This window comes from Macrobrachium nipponense, chromosome 42 (genome assembly GCF_015104395.2).
Source record: "Macrobrachium nipponense isolate FS-2020 chromosome 42, ASM1510439v2, whole genome shotgun sequence".
NCBI lineage: Eukaryota > Metazoa > Arthropoda > Malacostraca > Decapoda > Palaemonidae > Macrobrachium > Macrobrachium nipponense.
In genome coordinates, this window is record NC_061103.1 from 53,032,085 (window position 1) to 53,054,185 (window position 22,101).

The window sequence follows — 22,101 nt, forward strand, 5'->3', positions numbered from 1 at the left end:
TTACTCTCTCGGACCGTACGTCGCGCCGCAGACACTATTTTGGGGCAGGAGGTAGCACTCATCCTTTCCCATAGAAAAGGGTTAGGTGAGTTTTTTTAATATTTGTATGTTTATGGTTGTAGGGTCCGGCTGCGGAGTACAGTCGTCCCTTCCTTTAGCCTTTGGTATAATGGGGAGTTTGTTGTTAGGCTAACTTAGGTGGTTGTGCCTTTTTTTTTGCCTCGTTGCCCTCAGAAGTATGGTCATGGTCTAGTCACATGTGGTCCTGTCCCCGTTGACAGATCATCTAGAGCGCACCAACTACATAGGTCACTACCTTGTTGGTAACTCTAGTAAAGCAGAAGCAGGCTTGGGTGACAGTAATCACGAAGTCAGCTATGCTAACAGGTAAGGAACCAAGATGTCAATTATATACATTTATATGTTTTCTAAAATCCTTTTTCTGTCCTCTCACTCCACGGCCAAAGGAAAGGTGGGATTCAGCTATATATATATATCTGACAGGTAAGTTTCATGAACAAATGATATTGTTAAGATACAATAAAGTTTGTCATACCTACCTGGCAGATAATATATATTTTTAGTACCCACCCACCTCCCCTCAGGAGACAGTGGAGATAGAAATCTGATAGAAAAATGGGCAATGGTTCCTGATCCCACCCGCCTCCCAGCGGCGGGAATGGGTACTAACCCCCAACCACCCTAACTCCCACTACGTGTGTCGTAAGTTTTAGAAATTCTGTCGGACTTCAGAGAATACAGCTATATATATATCTGCCAGGTAAGTATGAACAAACTTTATTGTATCTTAACAATATCATTTTCAAATTAATCATCATAAATATGTAAAATATTGATGTTTTACTATTTATTTAAATAATTATCGAAAGTGCACTCTTCGTCGTCGTCTTCTACCAAAACAGTTATTTACTCGGTGAGAGAAAATTTTCCGATTGTTGTGATGAAAGTGCCCCAGCGTCTGTGGGTACAAGTGGTGTGCGGATTCATCACAGGAAATGGTTAGTTTATTGACACAAGCGACTCCGTAAACATCGAGATGACGTCAATCTTCTAAATATTTCGAGTTGTAAGTAAAAATGTTGAACGCGTTTTGGTGAGATTTGCACTACATTTGACACCCTTTTCACTACCCTCTGTTTAAATCTTAAAATTGCAATACACCCCCTGAACACCTGAACTAGCCCTGGTCACTTACCAGCCCGAACCATCATTTATTAAAAATTTACCAAATCTTTGGTTAAAATAAACGATCAGTGTTGCCAATCTCCTGGCAAACACCCTCGTTACCTAGTTACCAGCCCACCGCTAGTAGCCCTGCCTCACGGGCCGGTCACACTGCCCTCTCACGTCAATCACTTATCGTTCGCGGTGGAGTACAGAGCGATCCACAGCGAACTCCTTTTGGTCTTGCCCGGCCTTCATTTGCACCTTTGATTTGATTGATTTTGGTGACGAATTACGCATCCCTTTGGATTACGGTTGGATTGCTCTTAATACCTTGTCATTAGACATTGATTCTGCAAAGGAAGAAACAACACAGGCTACGACAACGACTACTGCATCCTCGGCACGACATCACAGAAACGACGAGCGGCAGTTCAACAACGTATCGTCTTTGCAACAATGCCAGAAAAGGATGATACCCTATGACACGATAGTCATTCCTTATGTGTAAATTGTAGGCCTGTTCAATATAATGTAAAGACCAGATGTTTGGAATGTCAGGAGTGGTCTTTGGACCAGATGTTAGGGGTATCTCAAACATAGGAAAGGTCTCGTATTAAGAAAGTGTAGGCAGGAAGAGACTAACGTAGATCAAGATAAAGACTTAGAGACAGTGCTCTTAAGAGACTTGAGATAGGCTGACATCGAGTATGACATCTCGTTACCGATTTCATGTAAAGATTATGTGAGGATTAGATCGAAGCAATAGGGATACTGAAATTTACTAACGTTCTTTTCCAGCTCCCTGCCTGTTCCAGAATCAGCCCTAACCGGTGCTGGGGAGGGGTTATGGGGATCCGCAAGCCCACAGGGCAGGATCCGCCGTCCCCCCTGGCGCGGAGCAGGCAGTGTTGGCAGCAGATTCCCCTTCCCTCGATGTGTAAGTTCTCAGGATGATAAAAACTTAGGTCAGATATAGACGAGTAGGGATAATAGGTACTAGTGTTTAGTTTAGGAAGAGAAGTGCAGGCTTCTTCGGGTCGGTTTTCTATTAAAAGTAGTAGTTTTTAGAGGCACAGTGTCCTTAGAGCATCTTAGGCTTATTCCTGCTTCGAGTTCCTAGCATCAGAAGCTTTTAGGCCATGGTTGGTCTTTCAGATATGCTCCTTCGTCTTTAAGGTTTCTTTCCTCTACGTATACGATACGATAATTGTTAATATCAACTAATTCTCCGTTCAATGCATATTGACTTACGATATTCAGTATGGAGAGAAATCGAATAATTAACTACGGTTAGCCTAGTGTTCACGATGATATATCGTATGCATATTCAGTAGCCTAGCTAACCTAAAGTATTCGCTGTACACATATCGGTAGTTATTTTTATATTGGCTAACGCGTAGGCTCAAGGCATTCTTGACTTCGGATAATTCAGTACAGGTGTAATTGAAAACGAACGAGAATCCGATCTGAGGATAATTAATATGAATGTAATCGAACAGAATGAAGATCGGATTTCTGTCCGACTAAAGCATATAATTGTATTATGTGTATCATCATATTAGCGTAGTATAAACACTAACTCGGCAGTCATTCACGCTGGAATCAGCGGATGACGAATACGGGTTTGCGTCGCCGTATCCATCTCATTCTCTCCGATTACCTCAAATGACTAACGTAACAACACTCTCACTTATGCCAAGTTTGTACAAACGTCTTGAAGGAGACGTGTGTTCAACTATGTTGACATTTAACATAGTCAATGAGGTTTTCTATCTTGGGGCATATAATCAGATGTCAGATATAAGGAATTTGTATGTATGACGTCTTTAATACGTTTAACAGACTATGGCCGTCAGTATTTACATTGCGCTTATGTCAATTACAGTTTACAAATTATTACCAGTCGGTATTATCAAATTACAATGACAACTGAAATTAAGATTAGGCCTTAATAAAGTTAATTTAATTACCTTTAAATATTTATTTTATTACTTTTCAATTAAAATTGCACTAGCTTGTCGTCAAACAGCACTATTGTAAGGAGGTGTGGTTTAGACAGACAAGGATGCCGGCTAGTCTATTTTTTTTTTTCTTTCCTTGGCTCCAGATTCAACCATATCACTTGGTCTCCGGCTAATGTTTTTGTCCTTAGTTAGCATATTAATGAATATCTGGAATACTTAACTTATGGAACGAAGTCATTCTGTTCGTCTTACGATGTAATTTAAGACGAAAAAAATTTAGGGACTGATATACGTCTCATTGGAAGCTAGATTTTCCCTCGGGTTAGATGGCGTTAAATTAGGATTCCGTTCGTTTTTCACTCGTTTTCATAGGTATTACGAACCTTACACTTTATATACGTTATTAATCCTTTGTCTGTGTGAAAACAACAGTAATGAGCTCTTTCATGCTATTAGTTTCTTTTACCACGGCTGCGTTGGAATTCATACTAAAGCTCGGGACTTCTGTCCAGGTTGCTGATGCACGTAATTTTGCCTTATTAGCTTCAGCTGCATTTATAACATGAATACAGTAATTACGCGGATGAATACATTAACGGATGTTGCTATCGGATTCGATTACTGTCACACGCTGATCAATACAATAAAGTGATGTTGTTAGAGGAGTCGATCGCATTAGCAACAAGTTCTCGTTCGGTTGTTCATAGCTGTACGGAGTTATACGAGTATATACGTTAAGATAATACCCTTTTAACTTAGAGGTGCAATTTGCGGAGGTGGAGATGTTAGACGATCGTATTTTCTCTCTCTCTCTCTCTCTCTCTCTCCTCTCTCTCTCTCTCTCTCTCTCTCTCTCTCTCTCTCTCTTTCTTTTCCCTGATTTTATATTCTCTCTTTATCCTAGACGATTGTGTTTCTCTCTCTCTCTCTCTCTCTCTCTCTCTCTCTCTTACTTTTCTGATTTCATATTCTCTCCATATTCTCTCATCCTATTTTCCACGCTCTCCTAACACTGGACTCATTGTGCAACAGAGGTTTTTCTTCCTTCACACCTTTTCAAACTTTGTCAATTTCCCTTCAGCGCTGACTGACCTCATAGGTCCCAATACTCGGCCTTTGGCCTAAATTCTATTTTTAAACCCAACAATCTTGCTGTCTGAGTTAGTATTAGAGTAGGGAGCGACTATTAGGAATATGTATAAGGTATTCATGATATGATATATCACAAGAGGATTTTAAGTATTAGGACAGATAGGAAAGAACATATCTAGGTCTATCTGAGGGTATTCTTTCAAGTGTCAACCAGGCAGAGTACAGACAGGCAGGTACAACACTACAAGAGAGGACATCACTACGATCGACGACACCGTCGCAGACGCACCGATGGACATGGTTGTCTCCCCTCCGTACATAGAGGCCTAAGCCACATGGAGGTCTTCAGTTTCCTAAGGCTGAGAGGCGAGCCACAGGGAGGTCTTCAGATTTCCCTCCATACATGAGAGGCCGAGAGCCACATGGAGGTCTTCAGATTCCTCCATACATGAGAGGCCGAGAGCCACATGGGAGGTCTTCAGTTTTTCCTCTACTCAGGTGAGGCACATAGCCAGCTGAGAGGAAACAGGTTTGTATCCCTCCCGCACTCAATGAGTTTTGACCTTAGGGTAGAGGTGCAGGGAGTTTTTCCCTCCACATATGGGAGGCCTAGAAGGCCACACATGATTAGCTTGGACGAGTGACAAATGAACTTGAGACTGACTCGTGTACTCAATTATATGACTGACAACTGGTACAGTGTAGGGCCGGGCAGATTTGATTCCCCACCTCCAAATTAATGTTGTTAATCGGGCTAGTTCAGGTGTTCAGGGGGTGTATTGCAATATGAAGTTTTTATTGTAAAACTAATATTGTAATACCTACCTGAACACCTGAATGATTCCCACCCTCCTCCCCTCTCATACAGAGTTATGAGTTATGGATTGACGTGAGAGGGCAGGTGTGACCGGCCCATGAGGCAGGGCTACTAGCGGTGGGCTGGTAACTAGGTAACGAGGGTGGTTTGCAAGAAGATTGGCAACACTGATCGTTTATTTTAACCAAAGATTTGGTAAATTTTTAATAAATGATGGTTCGGGCTGGTAAGTGACCAGGGCTAGTTCAGGTGTTCAGGTAGGTATTACAATATTAGTTTTACAATAAAAACTTCATATTTGGCCTTAATTTCTAACTTTGGAGAAAATACTTACTTCGAAAGGAGAGTAGAGGTCTTTAGCTCCGTTTCTCACCAACAAGAAGTCGCGACTGATGCCCATCTCCGATGTCAGGACGCGTTATAATGTACTTTTTTGGGGATTGTTCACGCTGATCGTACATGGTCCACTCTGTACCCTGCGGTTTTTTACCCTATTCTTCTATGGGGTCTTAATCTAAGACTGTCTAAATACGTAAATGAAATTAGTTAATATATTTTATGATGATATCTCAGTGATTGACTCAGGCTAATGTTAGGTTTAGGCTGTAAGTTTAAATTTAAGTTAACTTTATGCTATGATTTTCTGTAGGATCTCATTGCTGTAGGCTACAGGATGCCTTTATCGTGTATCCTGTCCTTCTTTATCCGTGGACTGTGGTTCAGTGATGCTGTATGATTTCTTAATGATTTTACTGAAAGTTCAGGTACAGCAATTTAATCTATAGCCTAGCCTAGGCTAGGCTATAGGGTAAACAATCACGGACGATCCACCTTCATCACGCTGGCCGGGTCTTATTCACTCGATATTTGATTGGTGAAACAAGAATACAATTACAACTCTAAGCATACCAGTCAAAAGATTGAAAGCCCCATATGAACTAAAATAAGCATGTGACGCTTTTTGTAAAATTTGTTTTCAAGGCAGTTTTGAAATCCAATATGGCAGCAATCGTGTGGCTGGCCGGTCTAGTCATGGATGGCCACCATCTTTTCCAGCCTTTCCAGCACTCATTTGAACTATGTTAGCATATACTATATGTAACGTTTATCGATCTTACTCAAGATTGCAGTTGTAATCAGCACAATAAAACAATATTTTGTTGCCTATGTTTGTGAAAGTATGAAACTTGTTATTCCCGGGGTCATGGTTTGAACTTTGTTATTATAGACATTGTGGTCTTAATTCACTCCACATTGCACTTGAACCACGTTGCTGTTCTTGGTTCACTCCTCAAACACAGTTACGAGCATCAGATGACGACACTGCAAAGTTTTATTCCCTTAATTGTTTACTTTACTCATTATTTAGTTCAACTTTACTTTGTTATTTCAAAATGTTTATTTAATTCATGTCTATTATCCCTTTTTTGCAACCAAATTACCCCAAAAAATTACAGATATTTCTAAAGTAGATACAATCCAATGTTTCTAACCTTGTCGTACATCTGGCTGCTGAAAGCCATCGCGAGCAGATGACGAGTAGTGGATTATATAATATATATATATTTTTTTGCTAGCACTTTTCATTGATTTATGTCTATATTAGTATTTTGATTTTTTTAATAACTGTATGCCAGAAATAAATGTAACCTTTAATGTTTGTATGCTAAGAATGGCAAAATCATCGTTGCCACATTAGTGGAGCTTCACACATGCGTCGATGCATTATCATAAACTGTTTCCATGAATTCTAGTTGTCATAGTAATGCTATAATGATAAAATTGCTCTAATATTTATGTATATATATTTTCAATACATAGGCTAATTTCACCAATTTCCACGTTTTGTGTAAGTCTTATACCCAGTTTGGAGGGTGAACACATACCAATTGGCAACAGTGAGAGAGACAAAGGAAGGTGAAGGAAGGAAGGAGGACAGGGGTGGCGATGGAGGTGGGGGGAGAGGGTAGGTGGAGCTCTTTACGTGTGTTTGTATCCATTTCTGGATAATGGAGTTTTTGTCTCTTGGTACAAGGACAAGTGTCGTTATTCTTTACAATTAGTGATTCACGATACCCTTATAAATTACGGCACTGGGTGTAATACACTATAGCAAAATCTTGTTCTGATACGAGTGTTCGTTACGGAAATATTGCCAAAAAACGTGCTTGCACTGTCTCTGAAACCCATAGTAGGTATGCTGCTTAGTTGTCAATCAAGTTTTTTGTAATCAATTATTTTTTACAAGCTAGCTATTGTATAAATTTGTATTTTTTTCAATCAAAACATATGCTCCTCAATGCTAACTTTCTTCTTTTAACGACATTCTGGTCATTGCAAATTCGGCCCCATAATTTCTTATGGTGCGAAAACAGATAGAGGCCCAGGAAGTGAAAGCAATTGCATCACACTATGGCGGTAATCCGGCAGTAAAACATCTTCATATATCCAAAAAGTAAATAATAAAGGTATATATGCGCATTACGATTATAACAATTACATGAATAGCTGATAACAATCTGCATGAATAACTGGTAAACTGTTCTGCAAGAAAGTTGAGTATAGCAATTCATTTACAATAGGTACGAAAGTCAAGATGTCGTGACGTCATAATACAGGACTTAAAAGAACGTTCTAATTCCGAAAAATAATTACTTAAATTTGAGTCAGAATCGAGTTACTTTTTCAATAACGAATATTTTCAAATTAATCATCATAAATATGTAAAATATTGATGTTTTACTATTTATTTAAATAATTATCTAGTGCACGCTTCGTCATCTTCCTCTACCAAAACAGTAGTTTCCTTAAAAAGGTCGTGGTTAGGGACCGTGTTCCGATTGTTGTGATGAAAGTGCCCCAGCGTCTGTGGGTACAAGTGATGTGCGGATTTATCACAGGAAATGTGAAGTTTGTTGACACAAGCGACTCCACAATCATCGAGATGGCGTCAATCTTCTAAGTTATTATTTAAGCGTAAGTAAAAATTTCGAAAGCATTTTGGTGAAATTTGCACTGCGTTGGCCACCCTTTTCACTACCCTCTGTTTACTGCTTTAAATTTGGCCTTAATTTCTAACTTTGGAGAAAATACTTCGAAAGGAGAGTAGAGGTCTTTAGCTCCGTCTCTCACCAACAACAAGCCGCACCTGATGACCATCTGCGGTCAGGACGCGTTATAAGTACTTTTTCGAAGGGTGGCCATCCATGACCGTTGGTGTGTTGGGCTAGTCCATGCGGTTGTTTACCCTAACCCCATGTCTTCAGTTGATCAAAAGACAAGAGGATTTGTTCCGGTACGATATACAAACCATCGGTCCTTTTACAATAGGAAGGTAACTAGCGGCAGCTGGACGGTCGTAAGCTTCGAACAAGGGAGTTCGGTAGTTAACTGCTTGTCTGACAGTGCGCGCGCCGCGCGACTGGGAGGTGAAGAACCACTTTTGCTTTTGGACTTGTGGTCTGAGGACGTGCTCGCCATCGCTCTCTGCCCGCCTCATCGTCGTATGCTTTATTGGATTATTGTGATTTATTCTACTACTGGTTTGTTTGTGTGTGAAAGTGAAACTGTAAGTACTGCTTTTCATTTTTCATATAATTGTGATTGTGATATCATGGATCAAGGATTGGATCAATCTCCGCGCCCCCCCATCAACCGGCGACTGTGCCCCGGGGTGGGAGGCCGCAAGTGTGGGAAATTCAGGTCTTTTCCCGAAGTAAATCTTCATGTCCTTTGTGCTCGGTGCCGAGGGCGGGAATGCTCTCGGGCCGAGCCGTGGTCGGAGGTGCAGTGGGTGTTTTACGGGGGCAGGAAGAAATGAAGGCCTGCCAAGGAGTCGTCGGAAAGCTCTCCCGCGACTCCCTTGGTAACCGATACTTCGTCTTCTTTCCTGGCCCCCGTATGGCACCTTCCCCTTTGGGGGGGGGGGGTTCTAGGTCCTTCTTCTTCGCCCGATCCATCGAGCATAGAGGAGGGCGCTCGTTACCCGATGTGCATTTGTATTCGGGGTCTTCCGTTCGCTCGGGTTGGGGCTCGCCCCCCTAACTTCCGACTATTGCTTCCTCAGGGCTCCTGCTGCGCGGGACGACCTTGGCCAGGTGTGGATGTCGCTGGGACTTCAAGAGCACGCCGAGCGTCCAGGGGCTGCTCCAGCATCTGGCGGGCCTGTGCCGGTCACCCATGGAGCGGTGACCACCACTACCACCACGATCTCGACTCCAGGATACGCCGCCCCTCCTCACCTAGTTTACACCCCTCATGTGATGTCAGTAACGCCTACGGCCGCCGTGCAGGGTCTGATTGCTGCCGTGCTGAGGAGGGGCGTGCCTCCCCCTCCGGGTTCTCGCCCCTGTACCTGCCCCGGTACCCAGGATGTCGCTGGCTGCTGCCCCGTCTCCTGGAGTACCTGCCCTGTCTGCCGTACCTGCCGCTGCTGCTGTTCCTGCACCTGCCGACGTTGTTCCAGCCCACGGTGTTGCTGCCCCAAACGCTGGTCCTTCCGAACAGGTGCAGCCGGGCCCTGTGCTTCGGCAATAGCAGCCCCGGCTCCTCCTGGATGGAGGACTTGACGTCTGTCCTGATGGAGCTGACGGAGAAGAAGAAGAAGATGAGGAAGGTGTCTTCGTCGTCATCTTCTTCGTCGCCTTCTGCCGCCTCTTCCCCTTCAACTCCCAAGGCTTCCAAGGTGAGGAAGAAGAAGGCTGCCTCCTCCCCTCCTAAGAAGGCTCCTTCGGGAACTTCTCAGGGCCCGTCCCACTCCGGTGTGACAGGCGGTCCTTCCACTGGTCCTCCTGCTCCTTCGAGAGTAGGGCCTGTCTCTCCTTCCGCAAGGAAGAAGACGGGGACCAGAAGGGTACCGGCTAACACCGGTACTTCCTCGCCTGGTGCTAGAGGCTCTGCCACTACACCAGGTTCCATCTTGGCCTCTCGTTCGCGAGAGGTACCGAGTGTACGGTCACCCAAGGGTGACTGTGCAGCCAAGACCCAGATGCCAGAGCTCGCTCGGCGCCAGGATTAAGGCATGGAGCGGAAGGCTGGGGAGAGCTGCTCAGGTGACTCTTGCTAGACCAGCGATCGCTCTCGTAGCGACTAGATGGTTACCAGGGTTGCTGTGACGGTCCTAGACTGACCACGGGCAGAGGCTGGTAAGAGGTCCCCTCGATCGCAGGAACCAGCCTCGGCTGGTTCCAGCGGTTCGACGTGCCGTGAGAACGGGCACCGGTCCCATTGCGACAGTGGTCTCTGCAGGTCCCCTGACCGCAGCTGCCACCGGGACCGGACGGATAGGGGGACCAGCAGCAGCTCTCCTGACGCACGGGACCGCTCCGCTGCTGTTCTCGGTCCAACCGCTCGCCCAGGGGAGTGGCACAACCAGGCCTGCAGCTTGATCACCATCATTGGCTATCTCCTGCAACCCTCCATGCACACCGGTTCTGCCGGCGAGCAAGGCGGGAGCGTCAGGTCTTCCTCTCCTGTTCCTCCAACTTCCTTGGGTTACACCGGGAAGGGCGAGATAACAAGGAGTGATCATGAGGGGCGCGCCCCCCCACGATCCCGCCACGACGCCCTACGTGCCAGGCACGATCCTCGGATCGACCAGGTCATATGCGCAAGTGGCAGGAGGAGACCGGGAGGGGTCTGCCACTGTTCCTCCTTCTGAAGGAGGAGGGTCTCGGGAATTGCTCTTGCTGGAGGGGCTTGACGGTCCTACTCCTCAAGATGCGGTCACTCCTGAGATCCAGAGGAACTTTGCTGAGGTCATTGCACTGATTCGTCAGCACAATGACCTCGGGGAAACCGCTGGTCCAGACCAGCAACTCGACATAAGACTGACACTCCGTTCCTTGGTCCAGCTTTTCTCCAAGAAGCCGCTGGTCCAGACCTGCAGCTCGATCGCCACCGTCGGTTGGCGATCGCCTGCGGTTCTCCCAGCCTACTAGCATGCTAGCACGAAGGGTGGGAGCATCAGGTCTCCCTCACCTGTAAACCTGATTTGGCAGAAGAGAATTATGACAAAATGACCGTGAAAGATCATCTTCCATCTGAAAAAAAGACCGAAGAAAAGTAAAATTATAATTATGACCTTCAAGAATGGCGAGGAACACAAAGGAAAGGTGACTGAAGTGAACAAACCCAACTCAAAGTGCAAATTCGTGTGCTTCATAAAACTAGAGGGAGGTAAAACTATTGAAGTTGACTTCGAAAATGAAATAAGGGACTGGAAATATCTGATTAATGAAAAAGAAGAAGAAACTGAAGTAAGAGAGACTAAGGAAAATGTCGAACTAGATAACATTGGTACTTACTGGATGAAAATGTCAAATGACGAGTGCTTGGTAGAGGAAATAACCACGCTCTGCTACCATATAGTACCCAGGGAGGTGAAGGAGACGTCAGTTCTTCACACAGGAACTTTATTAATTAAAACATACACGGGAGCAAATCTCGAGTCTCAGACACCAGGGTTACGAGGGAACAAGCAATAAGGATTGTTACCTCAAGACAACAAGGTTACGAGGGAACAAGCAATAAGGATTGCTATCTGTTACTTCCTTCCTCAATCTTTCACTGAGAAATTGTCCATCATAGTATTGTTTCTTTTCTCCTCAGTCAAGATTTAACTACTGATGAGAAACTTCTCTGTGTCTTACCATTACAGGGACCCACCCCAGGCCTCTGGGCCGTATTTGACTCTCATTTAGGGTTCCTGTCTCATGCTCAGCACACACTCTTGCAAAAATCATCAGACAGAGATCTGTCTCGGAAGACTTCCTACCATCTTGCTGTTTACCGCCGTACAACAGAAGTCTGTGGGTCTTCTGCTCCAACGCACGTGACCCATGGGCCGCTGTGATGACTCGGGGTGACTTTTTTGGGACAAACTTCACAGTTTTTGTCCTCTCTTCATATTTTTCTAGTTTGCAAGGTGTTCAATAAACATTGCTCACCCCGAATTAAATATGAATGACTGAAGATGTCATCTTTCACCCAACCTGTAGCTCTGCTTCCTGGGTACTGAGAGGAGTTCTTCCTAGACCCAACCTTCAGTTTCAGTGACACATGAGTGGTTCCTCAGGCAGTACAATCCCGTGTCTTCATGACTTAAGACTATCCAGCTTCCCTTGAAAGCATAGGCCTTTTCGTTGAGCAGGAGCAGAAATAGTTGGGTAACTCTTTCAGTCCTCTGGAACATCCCAGGTATTGGATCCATCTTGACTGGCTGATGTCATGACGAGAATTTTTCTTTAGCCAGAGCTGTGAGAATTGCTACTCTCCTATTCATTTCTGAGAGACATGGTTCTACATTCGTCCTAGTCTTTCACCTGAAAGTAGTAATGTTTCTCCTCAGTCGAGATTCAACAACTGATGAGAAACTTCTCTCTGTCTTGCCATTACAGGGACCCCAAATATCTTGTTGGCATTTGACTCGTTTAGGATTCCTGTCTCCCTAGACTGCATCTTTTCCTGCAACAGCATAGGCAAAGGGGATAGACGATTAGCAAGGATCTTCTTCTATATCATCCTTCAAAAAACTGAGATTGATTCATTTTCAGATGTAATAGTGTGGCGGGATCACAAGCTTTAATAAGCAGTTAAAATCCCCCCCAACATAAACTTAATCAATCCGGCTACCAAACCCACCCACAGTCACACTTTCCTCTTCACACTACGGAATATAAGCAGGACAGTTGACCTATACAAACCCAAAAGCAAACAAACTTTCAAAACACATGTACTTACCAACCACTTCTTGACACACTCAGGGCAAGGAGCTGTACTGTCCACTGGATACGGCCGTCGTAACACACAACCAACAACAAAGACAACAATCAAGAACCACAACCTCAGAACCAAAGACCAAAACGCCACAACTCAACAACAACACAACAACCAAGGACCACAACCCAGCAACACAATAACAACACAACACCCAAGGACCACAACAACAACCAAGTAACACAATCACAACTCAACAACACAACAAACAACCAAGGAACAACCACAACCTAATAACAAACAAGGAATACAACCACAACAAAAGACCACTGCACAAACAATCACTAACAAAAAACAACACAAAAAGGCAACACACATGCATTAACAACACCAAGAAATCACAACAGCTCCACAACAACAACCCTCAACTACAACAACTCACATACAACTCAACAGAAACTCGCAAGCACAACAAATCCAACACAGTCACAAGAACTCCAAGCAACCAATATCAACTCACAACACTAAACAACAAATCAACAAAACACAAAACTTAACTGACTATAGCTATCAATGCCTTCACAGACCGCTGCCAACACTACTATCACAGCTTCTGACTAAAGACTGACTGCAAACACAGAACTCGAATAGCCAACTCCAGCTGCACCAGCAGACAACCCAGAACTCACCAAAAGCCAATTCAGTCGTTAACCATCCAACCACCCATTACTCTCTCTCTCTCTCTCTCTCTCTCTCTCTCTCTCTCTCCTCTCTCTCACACACACATAGACGTCAAATGGAACTCCATAACTCCTCTCCATAATAGCAAACTCCGAATCATTTGGCATCTGTTGCCAGGTTCGAGTCCTTCATGATCCGCTACGCCTTGGACCGCTACGCCTTGGACTTTGTAATCAATGATCCAGATCAATCACTCCTTTGTCCTGATAACGAGCTGCTGTACTTTTGAAGAACTCAACATCCCTAACATGGATGTCGATGACTTTTCACTAGTACCACTGACTCGCACAAGGAAGAAGTGTCTAAGGACATGACTTTCTACTGGTTTTCTGAGACAATGAGGAAGAGGTTCTCTGCAGTTGGCGGCAATGTCATCTTTACACTCCTCATGGGAGATCACAAAACCAGTGGCTTAGTCCATCCCTTGCATTTCAGAGGAATCTGTCGGTCTGGATACAGAAATGTGGTCTCATCAGACCTCATTTATGTCCTTCTGCATTTGGGTATTGCCTACAAGTCCTTGGAACCTTTTTTCCTTAGACTTGTGATGGCTACTCAACAAGTGTTTTCTTACTCAGCTCCTTTAACACTTGTCACGGATCTACACAGAATATTATTCTTGATTATATAATTCTGCTGCGAATACTTTATATATTCCCTTTCCTTAGGATTTCCTTTCAAAGCATCTATTATTTTTTCTAATTGCTGATCTTTTCTTTGTTCAGTCTGTATTAGTTCAGCGCTCCAACCCAAGTCTTCCTGTTCAGATACAGTTTTAACAATAGGCATGGATGTTGATATATCTATTAATTCAGCTAATGGCTCCGTACAAGATGACGCGGGGTTGCATGATAATGCGTCAGCAATGATATTTGCTTTCCCAGGTAGATATCCGATCCTTGCGCCAAAGTCTTGGATGATCATATTCCACCGAGTTCTTTTGGGACTGTGACTAAAGTCTTTAAAGAAGTCGGTTAGGGGCTTATGGTCAGTAAGAACCTTGACGGGATAACCGTATATTATGAACTTAAAATGCACTTGTGAGTTAACAATAGCTAGCCCTTCCTTATCTATTACTGCATATTTACTTTCGGAAGGTCTCAGTTTACGTGAATAAAAAGCTATAGGGAAAAACTGTTTGTCATATTGCTGAAGCAATACCCCACCTACTCTAGCTAGGTCTGAGGCGTCTGTTGCAATAAAGAATTCCTTACCGAAGTCAGGAAATTTTAATATAGAACTACACAATTCCTCTTTCAAGGTATCAAACGCCTGTTGATGCTTCTCAGACCATATGAAATCTATGCCCTTCTTCGTAAGATCTGTTAGAGGAGCGGCTATTATTGAGTAATTGCGTATAAACCTACGATAGTACCCACTATATCCTAAAAATTGCTGTATCCCCTTGACGTTAGTAGGTATCGGAAAGTTACGGATAGCTGACACCTTATCGTGGACTACTTTAAGACCTTGACTAGACACCGTAAAACCTAAATAGACTAGTTCTGTTTTGAAAAATTCACACTTACTTATCTTTACCCTTAAATTATGCTGCCTTGGTCTTGTAGCACTAGCTCCAGTTTACGTAGATGTTCTTCTAAGGTATTAGAAAAGATTACAAGGTCGTCCATATAGGCATGTAGGATATCCCTTAACAAGTCTCCAAACACTATGTTAATCATTCTAGTAAATGTTATTGGGGTGCAACGTAAACCAAAAGGCATACGCAAAAATTCATAATGATCCCTGGCTATGCTGAAGGCAGTGTATGGGATACTCTCTTCTTCTAAAGGTATCTGGTGAAAGCCTTTAATTAAGTCCAAACTGGTAAAATATTTGTTCTGACCTAATAAAGATAAAATATCGTCGGTACATGGCACTGGGAATCGATCAGGGATCGTTTCCTCATTTAAGCGACGGAAATCTACGCAGATACGCCAGGTTCGATCTTTTTTCGGTACGACTATTAACGGAAAATTATAAGGGCTGTTCGATTTCCTAATGACTCCTTCTTCTAGCATTTTACCTACTTCATCATTTATCTCATTCAGGAATTTCATAGGGAGTCTGTACGAAGGTACATGGATAACATTATGCCTGCCTTTTAACCTTATTTGGTGTTCTATGACATCCATTTTTCCTAAGGATCCCTCGTTAGTGGAGAAAACATCATGATATTCAGTTAAAAGATCAAGAAATTTCTGCTGAATTTCCTCTTCTTGAATGTCTTTATTGATTTTACTTTTAATAGATTGCAAAAGGGATTCATCCGCAACTGATTGAGCGTGATTGATCTCAGCGACGGTAAGAATGCGATGTTTATAAACTTCCACATCCAGGATATGTTGATTTTTGTGGATTACTAAAGTGGTATTCAAATGATTACAGACTTCAATGTTACATTGTTGTTGTGAGCCAACTGTATATATGGCTTGTGTGACGGACAATCCGTTAGTTTTCAGAGTGTGGGAAAGGATTAACATTTCAGATCCCGGCAAAGTTTTCTTTACACGCACTAATATATTCGAAGTTACGTTCGGCTCGAGAGTTTGTATGTAAGCTGATATTACGGGTGAGCGAGAATTCTGTTGGGTCGCTTGGATTATTTCTTGATTCATGAGACATGTGATTGGTTCCTTAACGTACGTTACTGTTTTGTTGTTTGTCTCCTTTTTGTCCAAAACTGATTTTAAGGTGTTAGAAGACTTATAGAATTTTCCTTTGATATACACGCCGTGTTTGGCAGGGGCTAAGGTAATGTTTTGAATGCCCATAGACGGGTATCCTATAATTACAGCTGGATACATATCAATGTTTTGTACAACGAGATATCAGTAAACGTGCGCTTACCGACCTTGTACTGAATATGAGTTACTCCTACCACATTTAATTCATTATTTCCAATACCCGAGAGCCTCACTCCGGACTTCTCTATAGGGAAGTTCGAAAACAACAAGTGGTGAGTCTGCAGATCCATGATATTACGTGGACTACCAGAATAAAAAAACAGTGTGAAGGATTGGTGCTCTAAATTTACTGCATGTAATGTGGGGCGCAATTCATTTTGGCTTATAATAGCGTGAATTTGTTGAAAATCTGCGGGGACCTGCACTGATTTTTTGGATTCGGTCGTGTTTCATAGGAAAAGCGATTGTCTCACAATGATCTGGTAAATGATTAAATTGGTTATTTGATACAAAAGATGTTGATACGAATGACCCAACATCATTCTCTCCCCCGTTGGAGTTGATTACGTTGTATTTGCTTTGCTTTGCACACTCGGAAAATTCGCCTGACTCTGTGAGTTTTGGCTAGGCGGCCCGGGAACAGAGTTACTTGAAGCACGATTTGTTTGTTTCTGATGTTGAACAGCGTTGCTGTTCGTTTGCTTCTTCTTATAGTACTGAGGATTCTTCTTTTTATTATCATTGGCAACGGTTTGTGTGTTTCTAGGATTCTGCTGTTGATTATGTGAAAAGCAATGATTATATGAATGAGTGGAGCTGTTATGAATTGAACAATAACGCATCCTACAGTCTGAAATCATATGTCCTGGCCGCTTACAATTGTAACAAGTCATCCCTGCAGCTTGATTATTATTAACAATGTTTACTTGTTGTGGCTTACTTTCATTTTTTGCAAAAACTTGAGTAAGCAAGGGATCGAGGCATGTGCTTTTTGATCTGTTTATACACATCTAGTTCCGTACTGTCAGGCGTTAGCTTTTTGTCAAAACACCGTACTAAAGCTTAGGGCAACATAACTGTCATGCACGTTAGGTATGTCAGCCGTATGAAATCTTTCACGGCGATATTGCCCCTTGTAAACCAAGTGGAGTTACGTAAACTATCTTGATATTCATTTAGCCGGTCGGCAATTACTGCCGCCCGTTCTACAACATTAAGCTGAGTCATAGAGGCTTGATTAAGGATATTCCTCAAAGCCAAGACTACATCTAAAGCTTCTTCACCGCCATATATAGCACGTAACCTAACTTTGAAATCATCCCATGTAACCGCCTCTTGGAAAGAGACTCCTCTAAGGTATGCACCTGCATCTCCTTTAGCAAAGTCTATGAAACTTTTAGCTTCCTGTAATTGTACAGATGGGTCTGTGATGCATTTTGCGTTTAAATGAGCATCCACTGACGAGATCCATGACTCGACGTTCTGAGGCAAGAACCCATTGACCCGACCTTGAAAAGGAACTATTGCAGAGCGAGCACTTACTAATGTAACAACGGGATTGGGGTTACCGGTGCGGTAGAGCCAACAGCCGCTGAAGTAGCCATGTTCACTTCTTCTTTTTTCTTATCACTACGATTCCTTGGGATCTTATCAAAGTATCTATATGAATACACTCGTCCACTGCGTAAACGCACATGCAATATAAACTAAAAATGTGTTGCAGATAATAACAGAGTCCCCCAAAATGATAAGATTAAAGACAGATAATATGATAAAGATATTTCTGGAGAACTTCTGGAAGAAAGAGAAATTAGCAACAAAGATAAAAAAAAAAAAGTTTCTGCAGGCGAGAATTCGTAGTTGAAGATAGTTTCCTGCAACGAAGGAAGATTAAGATTATGTATAACTCACCCCAGGAATAATGGACGATCGACTCGTGTGTATGTATAGCACTTCACTGACAACACCTGAATGGATAAAGGATGTACTTAGCTTTGGTATATATGAAGGAAGATTGTAGTGTTGTGATGACGTCACAGCCTCTCTCTCTCGACTTGCTCCGCGGTTGACCCAATATTTCTGCCTCGACTTCTGCTCGTGCGTTGTTTATTTGTTGAATGATTCGCTTCCCATTGAAGATCCGATGCTGCATTCACGTCCGGTGTGATTCTCGAAGATATGTGATGAAAGTCGTTCTTTAAACGTTGATTTAGCTGCTTGAATGCGTCTCGATGAAGGACATTTCTTAGTGTTCGTAGGATGTTTACAGTTGCCTATAACTGTCTGCTGTCCACCATTTATAATGGTATAGGACGGTGGCCAGTTGTATGTTAGATCTCGTGACTGTGATACGCAAGCATTGTTGTTTCCTTTTCCCTTTCTCGTCTGAGTGACATCAAGTAGATTTTGTTTCTTCTTCAGAGTAGGGGAGATGACTCAAACTTCCTGAGTTAACTTCAACAACTTTATTATAACCTCCATCACAGGAGTATAGGAAGGGTTAATCAGATGACTGCCTTCTTGGAAGATGAGGAGAGAACTAATGTTGAAAGAGTGTCGCATCGATAGCTGACAATAGCATACAGTGTTCCCCCCGTATTCACGGGGGATGTGTACCAGACACCCCTGTGAATAGTTAAAACCCGCGAATAGTTAGAACCACCATTAAAAATGCTTATAACTGCCTATCTTGAAAGTTCAGATACCAAATGTATACCTTTAATAACATCCTACTTCAAATATACCTAAAATTACTAACCTATTACTGTATTAATCTTTGAGGTTATATTATTAATATCATTTCAAAGTCATCTTAAACATTTTACCATTAAAAATATATACCTACAGCCAATAAGAGAGAGAGAGAGAGAGAGACCAGTGAATGGCAACATCATATATCTGACCATCAAGAGTGAAATAATGAATTATTTCTGAGACAGAGAGAATAATAATGAGAGAGAGAGAGAGAGAATAACTCCTAAACTCCGACTCCTTCCCCTCCGCCAATACGTATATCAAACTGTCATATGCTCCTCCGCCCACGTTCCTCCAAGTGGATAAAAAAGACTAGGAATCGCTTTTCTCAATTAATCTTATTAAGATTTGATAATTAGTTATTTATACTACAAAACAAATAAACATATGTAAGTAAGAAAGAGAGAGAGAGAGAGAGAGAGAGAGAGATGGTATTGTTACTGTTTATTCTCACGAAACTAAATATTATTTGTAAACTAGTGCTGTATATTATTATTTTGCCATAAAATGTAGTAATGTCCTTAATGATACACTTATACATACATTTCCAGCCCAAACAGAGGGCGAAAGTTACCACTAAGACACACTATCTCGTGTGGCAAAAGAGAGAGAGAGGGGGGGAGGGTTATCCTTATTTAAGACTGAAATGGATAGATTATTGTACTTCTATAAAATACTATAACATATGAATTTTGAAATTAATTATATTACTATTATTATAATTATGCGAAAATATTAATAAACATACACATGTACCATAGAAATTCTCATCTCAGTAAAAAGAGAGAGAGAGAGAGAGAGAGAAAAAGACTGATCATCAAGACGGCAACAGTTTGTTGGACCCCAGCCAACTCTGCTTGGCTCCCAAGGAAAATCAAAGATGCGGGTTAAAATGGTAAAATGCATTTTCTTTCATTCTTACATAATTTTATGTTTATAACCTAAAATCTTGCTAATTCACTTTAGTATTTTCTTTAATGAATTTATATTATTGCTGTTTACATTAATATTGATTTTTGAAAATTAGTAAAACATCATCCAAAAAATATACTTCTCTGTAAGAGAGAGAGAGAGAGAGAGAGAGAGAGAGAGAGAGAGAGAGAGAGAGAGAGAGAGAGAGAGAGAGAGAGAGAGATTATCGTAGCATTTGTAAAATACTTTCACATATGATTTTTGTAATTACAATTATTATTATTAACCAAACAAAAACTTCTTTCAGTTTTCTTCTGAAAGATTGAAAAGGAACAAACCCACAAATTCACCTTTGTAACTTTTTTTACTCTAAGTTATTTACATTTAGTTTTTACTCCACACTTCGAGTACTTTCAGGGCCCTTCTGTGGCCCATTCTCAAGAGATGTTTGGGATGTTAGCCTGGGTCAAGGCTCAACAGTCTTCTGGAACTTCTCCTCGTTGTGCTGTCATTTATGCGATGGCTGTTCTGGTTTTCTTGAGAGTTGCCAATCCCCTCTTGTCGCTCTGATATCCTGAGCTGATGGTCATGGGATTCACCCTTGTGGTAAGGGTGTGGTCCACCAAAGTCTGTTGGGCAGGAAACCTAATCTCCAGGTCAGCAGGGTCAATCTTAGCTTCTTTTTAATATCAAAGCTCGGCTTATAGGATCTTCTGAGGTAAAACCTTTGTTTCCTTCAATTACTTTAATCTCTCTGATAAGTGCACCTTCTACTACCCTCCTGTGACTAATTTTGTTGCTTTTGTATATAAGCCTACTGTTTTTGAAATCCATCCTATGGTCATTTTCCCAACAATGTCTAGCTATAGCACGTCCCCCATGAGAGTTAAGCCTGGTATTGCCCTTCTATGTTCTTGGACTCTAGTCCTTATTCCCCTACCTGATTCCCACACATATCTGTCTCCACAATTATTGCAATTGATTATGTATACCCCCGCTACATCATCTGTATTCCTGTCTTCTCCTTCCAATTTATTTTTACATACTTTGTTTTTTAAGGTATTATCAAGGTATATACAAATTTATACTGACTTTCTTTCATTTTTGAAGTGATTTGTTTCATTTTAGGCATAAAAAGGGAGGGCAACTATTTCTTTTTTTCTTTATTCCATGTACTCTCTACATTCGCTCTGTAAAATATTTTTCTAGCTTTGTGAGTGCCCTTTTTCTGAACCATTCCGGGTATGCTAATGCATCGAAGCTTTTATCGATGTAATTTATTTCTTGCTCTATCTTGCAAGGGTCACACGTTCTCATTGCCCTAAAGAAATAAACCTGTTAGAACCCCTATTTTTATATCATGACTATGAAAAGAGAGAAATGAATATATGAGTTTGTATGTGTGGGCTTTCTATATGTGCTGAATTCATATCCTGTTTCTTTACTTTCTTTCATTTTTGAAGTGATTTGTTTCATTTAGGCATAAAAGGGAGGGCAACATTTCTTTTTTCTTTATTCCATGTAATCTCCTACATTCGCTCTGTAAAATATTTTCTAGCTTTGTTGAGTGCCCTTTGTTTTTCTGAACCATTCCGGGTATGCTAATGCATCGAAGCTTTTATAGATGTAATTTATTTCTTGCTCTATCTTGCAAGGGTCACACGTTCTCATTGCCCTAAGAAATAAACCTGTTAGAACCCCTATTTTTTATATCAGGACTATGAAAAGAGAAGAAAGAATATATGAGTTTGTATGTGTGGGCTTTCTATATGTGCTGAATTCATATCCTGTTTCTTTACTTTCTATGAGTATGTCTAAAAAGGGCAGTTTATTATTGTTACTTTTCTCTAAAGTGAACTGGATATTGTTATCAAACTTATTGAGCTCATCTAGAAAAGTTTCTATTTTATTTCCATCCCCTTGCAGAATAGCAAAAATATCATAACCTGTGATATCACAGCCATGATCTAACTCCAAAATGCACATACGCCGTAGATGGCTCATCACATCTACGCAAAACCACTTCCAAAGGAAGGTCCGTCACAGTAATGTCCTCCAAAAGGGCTTAAAATTAATCTCCAGAAGGCTGCTAATAAAAGAGCGTGTGTCCAAAAGCTTAGTCAGACCCAAACTATTTTAGGCTGGCCTCCACTCACCACACTAAAGTTTCACCACAACTCGAAAACAAAATAAAAACAATCGTTAACACGATAGTTAGGTAATTCACAAC

General features: G+C 41.9%; 1 pseudogene; it reads left to right on the forward strand.

Annotated features, from left to right (window-relative positions):
* The window catches only part of LOC135213214 (gastrula zinc finger protein XlCGF8.2DB-like), a 68,326-nt pseudogene that overhangs the window by 8,413 nt on the left and 37,812 nt on the right, over window positions 1-22,101 (forward strand).